Source organism: Dipodomys merriami, unplaced genomic scaffold, assembly GCF_024711535.1.
Source record: "Dipodomys merriami isolate MVZ:Mamm:240054 unplaced genomic scaffold, mDipMer1.0.p SCAF_14, whole genome shotgun sequence".
Taxonomy (NCBI): domain Eukaryota; kingdom Metazoa; phylum Chordata; class Mammalia; order Rodentia; family Heteromyidae; genus Dipodomys; species Dipodomys merriami.
This window is the reverse complement of record NW_027202715.1, coordinates 33,222,461-33,232,111: the sequence shown is the minus strand read 5'-3', so window position 1 is coordinate 33,232,111 and position 9,651 is coordinate 33,222,461.

Here is a 9,651-nt window from a genome sequence, read left to right as displayed (position 1 = left end):
AAAAGACTGAAAGAAGTTCATTTCTTCCATATAGTTTGAATTTGCTCACTTCATCATAAAGTCAAAAAAATCTTACAAACACAATTACTCAAAATTTTCTACAAATGATCATTCTACCCATGATTTAGAGGAGAATTACTTTACCCTTTTGACTATACCAGCATTATACAATAAAAATAAAATATGAACTACATCAATAATTTAGATTTTACATTAAAAAGCCTACAGAACTAAGTAAAATAAAATTTAATAATATATGCTGTTCAAACCAATTCTATTAAAAATAAATTGGTACTTTTATGTTGAGGTATAAAAGTATATTTTGCATAATAATGTCATCATTAATAAGATATTGACCATTCTTTATTCAACCTCAGTCTTTGAAGTTACACTTTGGCACAAAAAGTTATACTTTCTGCACATCTCAATGAGTACTGGGCACATGTTCAATATTTGATAACCATGTCTGACTGGTAGCTGTAGATCAGACAACACAATTTCTTGTGCCTTTCTTTTCTTATTCTTCCCTTATTCTTCCCCTCACCATTTTCTTCCACTGGACAAATTTTCATAGTTTTCACTCCAATTTGTATCATATATTTAATTGGATTTGAGTATTCACATCCTAAACTTCTTTCTCTCTGAATCGTTGCACATCTTTAGATCCACTTGACTCAGGCTTGGAAATAGAGATCAGGGTCTTAATGTCCAGCTAAAACTGTATTTGTATAAATGACTTTACTAGAATTCTTTATCAAAGTACCATATTCACCAATTATTGAGATCAACAGATCTAAAAAATAGCCAGTCATATTGACAGTAGTAAAGAACAAGCATTAAATTATTATTTAACAGTTTTCTGGAAATGATTTGACATTTCCTGTGACTAACTTTATTATGCTGTCATTTATCTGTTTGACAGTTTTCTAGATTGTAAATAGTGAGGCTAACTCTATAAATAGTGAGATATGTATACATATCTGTAGCAGCTTTCCTGAGGGTTTTTGCTTTGAGACCATAAATCTCAGCACAAATTATCCCAATACAGAATTGTGACTAATTTTGTGTTTACAGGTGGCCATATAGTAACCTAAGCTGTCCTGTGTCACCTCTGCTAACACCACTTCAATCTTCTTCCAGTTCCTGAAGCACCCAATTCATTCTCCACATTGACGCTACTGTCATCACTTTAAATTACACATAAGATTATGTTTAACTACTCTTGAAATTAAAACCCTTCAATGACTGCAATAAAAATCCTTATACGTGCCAACAAGGTCTAAAGTCTACTTGTTTAAGCTCATCTAGCCCCATTTCTCCTCTGGCTCATGGAGTATTCTCCATTAAGCCTAGCTACTTGTCACCTGTTTGTCATATAATATATGGCAGATGTACCTTATCTGAGAAAAAAATCAGGTCCTCAGAAATTTCCTTGTGCACTCCAATGTAACTCCCTTTTAGTGACTTCATCACAATTACAATTAAGTATTTAGCTAGGTAAGTAGCTTTAGAGTATCTAGTTGCTTTCTAAAATTACTATGTAAGTTGTGTTACATGGAAATAATGCTTGCATTTTTCTCTTGTTTTAAATACCTAGCTAGTTCTTAATAGACACTTATAACATTATAGCATAACTATTCAGAGCTTGGGCATCTCAACCTAAGTTTCTAGAGTACTAATAGTTTAGGACACATTTTCTCTGTATCTCTAGACTTCAGTTACCTAATCTATATAGAAGAATGAAGAAGGTTATCATGAATATTAAATGAGAGTGTTTTTCATAGACTCTTATTTCCTTATAGAAGAGGCTCACTGAAGTTCAAGGATTATGGAGGTGACAGTTTTTAACCAAACCATAAACTTTCCTACGTGGTTTGTGTGCATATATACGAGGAGTATTCTCATACTAGAATATCCTGTTCTTTTTGTTAGTTACATGTTTTAACTTTAATTATAGACATGCATCTTAATCTATCTCTGTAGATTTTCGTAAGTTTTGCTTCAAGACTCAGCATGTACAAATGCAGTTAAGTCATTTTTGGAACGGTGACAAGATTAATGCCAGGATGTGCTGATATGACCTACCATGCTTTCCTGTGAATATTTTAGTATGCAGCCAGCCAGCCTTCACTGATAAGGCTCAGATTTTATTTTTATGATCACATCCATAGCCTCATTGTTTCTGTTAAGAACTTCCTGAGAAATGAGTCTTTGACAAAGATATATTAATTATATCATGAAGTTACATTCCAACTTCTACAAGATCCAGTCACTGCTTTGTCAGAGAGGACACTCCAAGCCTTGATTATTTATTGATCATCAACTGTGTACCTGGGTGATGGTGAATGAAATTGTGATATGAGTCCAGTGTAGCCGCTGCCAACCACAAGCTGAGATCCAACCAAGTTCATGTGGATGCTCTTCAGACATCATACGCTACTTTCCTTTTTGGTCTACTGACATCTCAAGACTTCATTTACAATCTAGTTCATCTTATTCTTCCTCTGAGATGTCTTCTATGATCTTCAGCCTTTCATGATCTTCTCATGCTTTGAGGTTAAACAACACCTGTACCTAAACCATTCGAATCTGTTATATCCTGTCACCTTTCACACACATATGATTCTATCTACATTTAGATCCTTACCTCAGGATCATTTAGAAAAACTATTGGCAACTAGAGCAAACAGCTAGCTATTTGCTCTTTGAACTTGAATTGCCCTTGACTTAATCATTTCTAGTACTTAGCTTCTGCTTATGAGTAATCAGGATACAAATATCTAACTCATAGACAATTGAGGGACCATAGATGATAATGCGTCTTATATAAAATTTGGCATACAGCAGGAAACCACGAGCTATGAATCCCACAGTTCCATTCAAACATTCCATACTACTTTATCTGTTCCTCCCACAGAAGGTATCACGCCACTGGATAAAGCATTAGTTTCTTTAATTGACTAAATCAATGGCAAAACATTAGTCAAAAAGTATTGTATTGGTAAAACTGCCTTGTGAAAGATAGGATAGTGTCAGAATTAATCAAGTTTGAAGGTCTGTTATTTGTCGTATGTTCTCTATTGCTAAGCTATATCCCTGGGCCCTTGGTAAAATTTAGAGCTTAAAAATTTTAGAGAGAATTCTATTAAGATTAAGATTTAACTATATCCAAATCTAATAAGGCAAAGAAACAAATTTTGTGATTAGTAATAACTTTATAAACCAGATGAGGTTTGTACATACCTTTAATCCCAGCTACTTGGGAAGTACAGGCAGAGGATCTTGAGTTTGAGATTAGCCAAGTCAAATGCACCAGTAGTACTCAATAGATACCATTTTGAAAATGAACTATAAAACTTGTGGGAGAGGATAGGAGAGAAAAACTGGGAGAGAGTGTGAGGGAGCAGGTGATATTGTTCAAAAAATGTACTCTTTATCTGACTTATATAGCTATAACCTCTCTGTACATTGCCTTTATAATAAAACTAAAAATGCATGAAAAAATGCTACAAAGAAAAGAAAAGCTAAGAAAATAATGTAGCCATGAGAACACATCTCAAAAATTAAAATAACAAAAGGACCAGCAGTGTAGCACAATAGGTAGAGCACTTGTCTAGCATGTTTGTTTAAGAGTGAGTTCAATAATCAGCAATATACACAGATACACTTGTTTGCACATATACATGCAAACATAAATGACTTTGTATATATCACTTTATATCTTGGTAAAATTTTATTCCTATGTAAATTAGGAATTATATTTTTCCAAATAGGATTATGGTCATGATGAAAATATATTAAGAAATAAAGTAATCTGTTATCTTTACATAGTTATCTTTTTTTTTTTTTTTGTCAGTCATGATGTTTGAACTCTGGGCCTGGACATTGTCCCTCAGCTCTTAAGCTCAAGGCTAGCACTCTACCACTTGAGCCACAGCGCTACTTCCGGTTTTCTGAGTGGTTTATTGGAGATAAGAGTTTCATGGACTTTGCTGCCCCAGCTGGCTTTGTTTTTTTTTGTTGTTGTTGGTGGTGGTGGTGGTTTTTTACTAAGTTTTTTATTGTGAAAATACTGTACAGAAGAGTTACAATCACATGAGCAAGGTAATGAATACATTTCTTACCAAGCATTGTTGCCTCCTCCTTTGTTTTTTCCCTACCATCCCTGCCCTCCCATCTCCACAACTGCATTCCCCTGCACCCCCCACCCCTGCCCAAATTGTAAAGTTCATTTTTCGACATAGCATCTTGTACATCTCATTGTTGCAATAGGTCAACCTGTATCCCTATTTAAACAATTTGTTTTTTCCCTTCTACTCCCTAAATTATACCAATATCAAATACAGTGAAAATAGGGGTTATACCATGGGAAAGGGACATACAAAGCAACAAAAAATCACATGGTACCTTATAAATATGTTAGAAAAAATAGCAAGAAAGGAAAAGAAAAACACTTGTGTCCTTATCTTGGGGTTCATTTTGCTTAATATCATCTTATCTGACCTTTTCTGATTGTCTCAGATATATATTAGTTATTGCAAATAAGGGAAACCATGGGACCTATGTTTCTTTGTGCCTGGCTCAACTCCAAATGGATCAAAGACCTCGGAGTCAAAGCAGACACTCTGAAAACATTACAGGAAGGAATAAGAGAAACCCTAGGTCTCCTTGGCACAGGCCAAATTTTTCTTAATAGAGACCCAGAAACACAACAAATCAAAAAAAGGTTTGACAAATGGGATTGCATGAAGTTGCAGAGCTTCTGCATGGCAAAGAACATAGCTAGCATGGTCAATAGAAAGCCCATGGATTGGGCTTACAATGAACAAGGGTCTCATATCTCAAATATACCTGAAACTCAAAAACTTAAATCCCCCAACAACAAATCCCCAGCTGGCTTTGAACCATGATCCTCAGATCTCAGCTCCTGAGTAGCTAGGATTGCAGGTGTGAGCCACCGGTGCCCAGGTTTACATAGTATTTTAAAGCAATAACAGTTATTGATATCTTTTCTTGTAACTGGCATTGTGCTAAAATTATTCAATGTGAATGAGTGGGGTTGTATAGATGGGGGAGAATGATTAAAGAGGTATTATTAATCTAGTTGCTTAAAATCCTTTTGTATAACTATTTAAAGATAATAAAATATAAATTATAAAATTAAATTCTTTTAATGCATGATTTCAAGACCTCCCAATTATAATGGCACTCACATAGTCTTCATTTACGGACACAAATCTGATGTAAATATAATAATGGAGTTATGAATCAAACTTAAACAACTAATGGCCTATGTTTAAATGCTATGCAATGCAAATACGGGTTGCATACATCTTCAGTCTTCATGCCAGCATATGGAGTAGGCAGAAATTGATAGCTTTATAGAAAATAACTGTGCTAGAGTCAAAACTGAATGACTGCCAGGTGCTGGTAGCTCATTCCTATAATCCTAGTTGCTCAGGAGGTTGAGATCTGAGGATCGTGGTTCAAAACCAGCCTGGGGAAGGAAAGTCTGTGAGACTCTTATCTCCAACCAGAAAACGGGAACTGTGGCTCAAGTAGTAGAGTGCTAGCCTTGAGCTGAAGAGCTGAGGGACAGCTCCTAGGCCCAGAGTTCTAGCCCCATGATCAACAAAAAAACAAACAAACAAAAAACAAAACTGAATAACTTTAGACTAGCACAGTAACCACTCTGTACAGTATTTTTAAAATAAAAAACATATATATTAAAAAAAGAGTTGAGCAACTTTTGGAACTCCCATTGTTTAAACATTATAAGGACAGTCTTTTCACAGTGATTCCTCTCAAATACTAAACCTCACAAACACTAAAAAGGAAGGGTAAAAGCATTCCAAAACAATGTAAAGTGCTCTAGAAACAAGCGATGTTTTTGTCACAATGATCTTTGTCATGACTGGTACTCTCAATAATATTTTAGAGAAGAAGGTCCTGTGGAGAACTGGTTCATTTCACTAACTTTCCAGATCCATGTGAGACTTTATTGGTGGGCCCAATGCAGCATTTGGAAACAGTACTGCCAGGGCTGGGTATAGAAGATCGAACTGAAAAGGTATAGAAATATTCAGCCACAGGAAAGAGATCTCAGTTAGGAAGACAAGGGAAGGTGCTTATTTTCCTGACTTTCCAAAGTTTCGTGCTCATATGGAAGGGTATTCTGCTGAAATTTGTGTAATACTCTAATGTTTCAGGGAAGAACCTCATTGTGATGACTTGTGTTGGCTAGAGTCAACTAGGGGACTAGCAGATATTTTACGTAGGTGATATAGCTGTGGAAGAGCCATCAGGACACACCTGTGGATCGAATAGTTTGATAAATACCAGCCAGGCTGGCAGACCTGGCTCTGCTCTGCCCACTTGGTTTGACTCAGAACTTGGGTAGCCTGTTTTTACATACAGATGTACACTCCTATTCAGAACTGGCAAAACCCACTTCAATCTCAGTTGTTGATTCAGCCACTCCTTTTTTCCATCTAGTTCTTTTGACATGATTCTATTTTAATATACTTACTCATTTGAAATCAACCCTAAATTCTATTCTTACTTATCATATAGCTCAAGTGCACTGAGATTCCCTAATTTGAGCAAGCTAGTCTGGGATTTTTTACAAGTATCATGCAAATGATAACATAAGGAAGTATTAAGAGCCTGTGGTTTGGATTCAGGTAACTCTAGTTTAAGACTTGCATAGGTTGCAAATTTTTAATATTAAAGCAAAGTTAGTTAATCATGCTTTTGGCACATAAGAAATCATGTTAGTTCTTTTTTCTTAGTTCTGCAGGTAAGATTCCCCACTTTTAGGTTCAGTCCACATGATCTAGAGAAGAGACTTAGTGTCTTCAGAATACCCAATTTTGGAGGAAAAAATAAGCTATACCTCGCAACAAACTCCCATGCTGTTATATCCAGAAACTATTTTGAGAAGGGTTTTATAGTCTAAGTAATTTAAGACTGCTTTTGGAGGGGTGGGATGAAGCAATGTTAACTAAGTTAATCAAGTTAAGGCTGTATATTCCCATCTTTGAGATAGCTGTGATGTTGCACTGCACTTTCTCAGTGGGCAAGGGAATTAGATACAGACCTGGGTTGGTGGGGTGATTTGGACACAGACCCATTGAAAGTGCTACATCTTGAGGAACAGGAGGGAGTAAGGGAGGGAGGGAGGGACATCATCCTCTAAAACCAGGAACTGAAGAGCTTGCACACTGAGTCTGAGGGCAGAGGCAATTGCATCTGATTTTGCTGGGGTGCCAGGACTGAGTTCACACCATGGTGGAGGAAGTGGGCCATGCAATTCCTGCTGTTTCTTTCCTAGTGCTGAACTTTGTGGCTTTGCTACTTGCCCAGCCCACAAGTTCTGTGAGGTTCTTGAACAGGTTCAGCTTTTGTAACAACATCCAGGGTTCATAGCCTAAGGAGTGAAGAAGCAAACAAACAAAACTCCCAAGCTGCCATACGCGTGTGCGCGCGCGTGCGCGCGCGCACACACACACACACACACACACACACAAATTAAAAAAACCCTATCTAATGCCCACATATTCCACCCTAGTTTATTCCTTGAGCCCCTTGGTTAAGAGGAATTTCAACCTACTTTAACAGTGACTCATTTTCTCTCAATACCTGGAGGATAGTGCAAATGAAAGAATAGGGAAACCCTTGACCAACACCCTTCCCCTGGGGACATAGCCTTAAAAACTCAGAGAGAAATTTTACTCAATTTATACTATAGATGCACCTCAGCTGAGAAATAATTTTAATTTTTTATTTTGTGTTAATTTTATTGCGTTTTTGTTTTATTATGCTTGTAGTATGTCTGTGCACGGCTCACAGAGTATAAAATTATTAGTAATATGAAATTATGTCACAGAGTATGAAATTATTTTAAAAGCCCAGTGAAACATGAGAAAATACAGATAAAGAGTTAGGAGAATAAAGAATACAACAAGAATACAAATAAGAAATTGAGCAAAATAGAAATATAGAGTTTTCAAAATGTCATCCATTTTCAGAGAAAATATCACACACACACACACACACACACACACACGCACACACACTCACACTCAGGAGGGTATTATTTAGCCATAAGAATGAAATATTGTCACCTGCAACAAAAGTAACTGAATGAAAATGGATGACATAGTTATGTAAAATAAGCTAGATTCAGAAAAACAAGTATTGCACATTCTTGGTCTTATGTGGAAACCAAAAACAAAATTGAATAATGAAATTAATTCATTTTATACATGTATTCAGCAAACTTGATAAAGTCAATAAACTCTCTTTGTTCACATATTCATACCTAAGCTCAGAATTTCTTCCTCAAGAAAATAATTTCTCCCTGAAAAAGTTTATGAAGCAAACATAGTGAGATGAGCAGTAGGAAAACCTTGAAGTTCTGCCTGATAATTGCAAACATTTTTTTAATAAAGCAGAAGAAAAGAAGCTCAAACAGTATTCAGTGGTTTGTCGACTTAAGGAGGAAGATTAAATTACAGAGGATGAACACAATTGATTTTGTAGGTTACTATATTAGAAGAAAAAAGGAACAATGTGGAAAATTCCATAAACACAAAAGGCATTGTAAATGCTAAATTATAATCTGTACCTCCAAAGGGTAAAATCTATAAAGTGGGGAAAAAATTGGTCTTTCAAAAAGACCATTATGAGAACATTATCAGAACATTATCAGAGAACTGCATGCAAAACACGCTCTAGCAAGTAAACAGTACACACCACGGCTATTTTGATTTCCCAATAGTGTGTGCAGAGAGACTTCTGTAAACACATGACAGATTCAGCAGAGACGTTAGAAAGGTTTGTCTTCATCTGTAGGACTGAACTTCCTCACAGCAAGTTAACTCTAGACTAAACTTGTCCTTAAGAAGATTTTTAAAGAGATTCAAAGCTATCAAGCTTACCTTCAAGGAAATGATCTGAAATTTTCCAACCCTATTTACAGGAATGAAATAAAATCCAGCATGCAGCAATGCAAAATTCAGTTCTTGCATCCAGTAAAATATTATTAAGTATTCACTGGAGCAAGAGAAAAAAAATATGTGTAGGACAAATTCACCATGGGAAAGATGATTGCATAAACAGAATGTTAAATATTAAAATAAAATGGCTACTATAGTCAAAGATTTTTTTAAGTGAAAATATGGAGCAGAGAAGCATAAAAAAAATTTCCCAAATGGGATTTTTATACAGGTGATAAAGTTGGTATTTAAAATTATAATATGCACCAGATATGATTAGAGAAATTTAGTCATTGTAAGGTTTTGTTTAATCTATGAATGAAGATATGGAAGAAAATAGATGTAATATGAAAACCATAGAAGAAAGTCACCAAGGGAACACAGTTGTAGTGGCCTGTGGCTGAGGATCAAGTGGTCTACTTACATAAAATTGGAAACTAGAGAAAGTAGGGTATCAAAACATTTGAAGAAACAATGATCCTACCATGTCAAAAATTGGTGAAAACAATAAAGTCGAGATCCAAGGAGCTCAAGTTCATCAAACTCCAAACAGCAAATACATCCAAACCACACCAAGGCCTCATCCAAATCAAATTTCTGAAAATGATTGATAAACAGAAACTTTTGATGACAATGAAATAAAAGGCATATA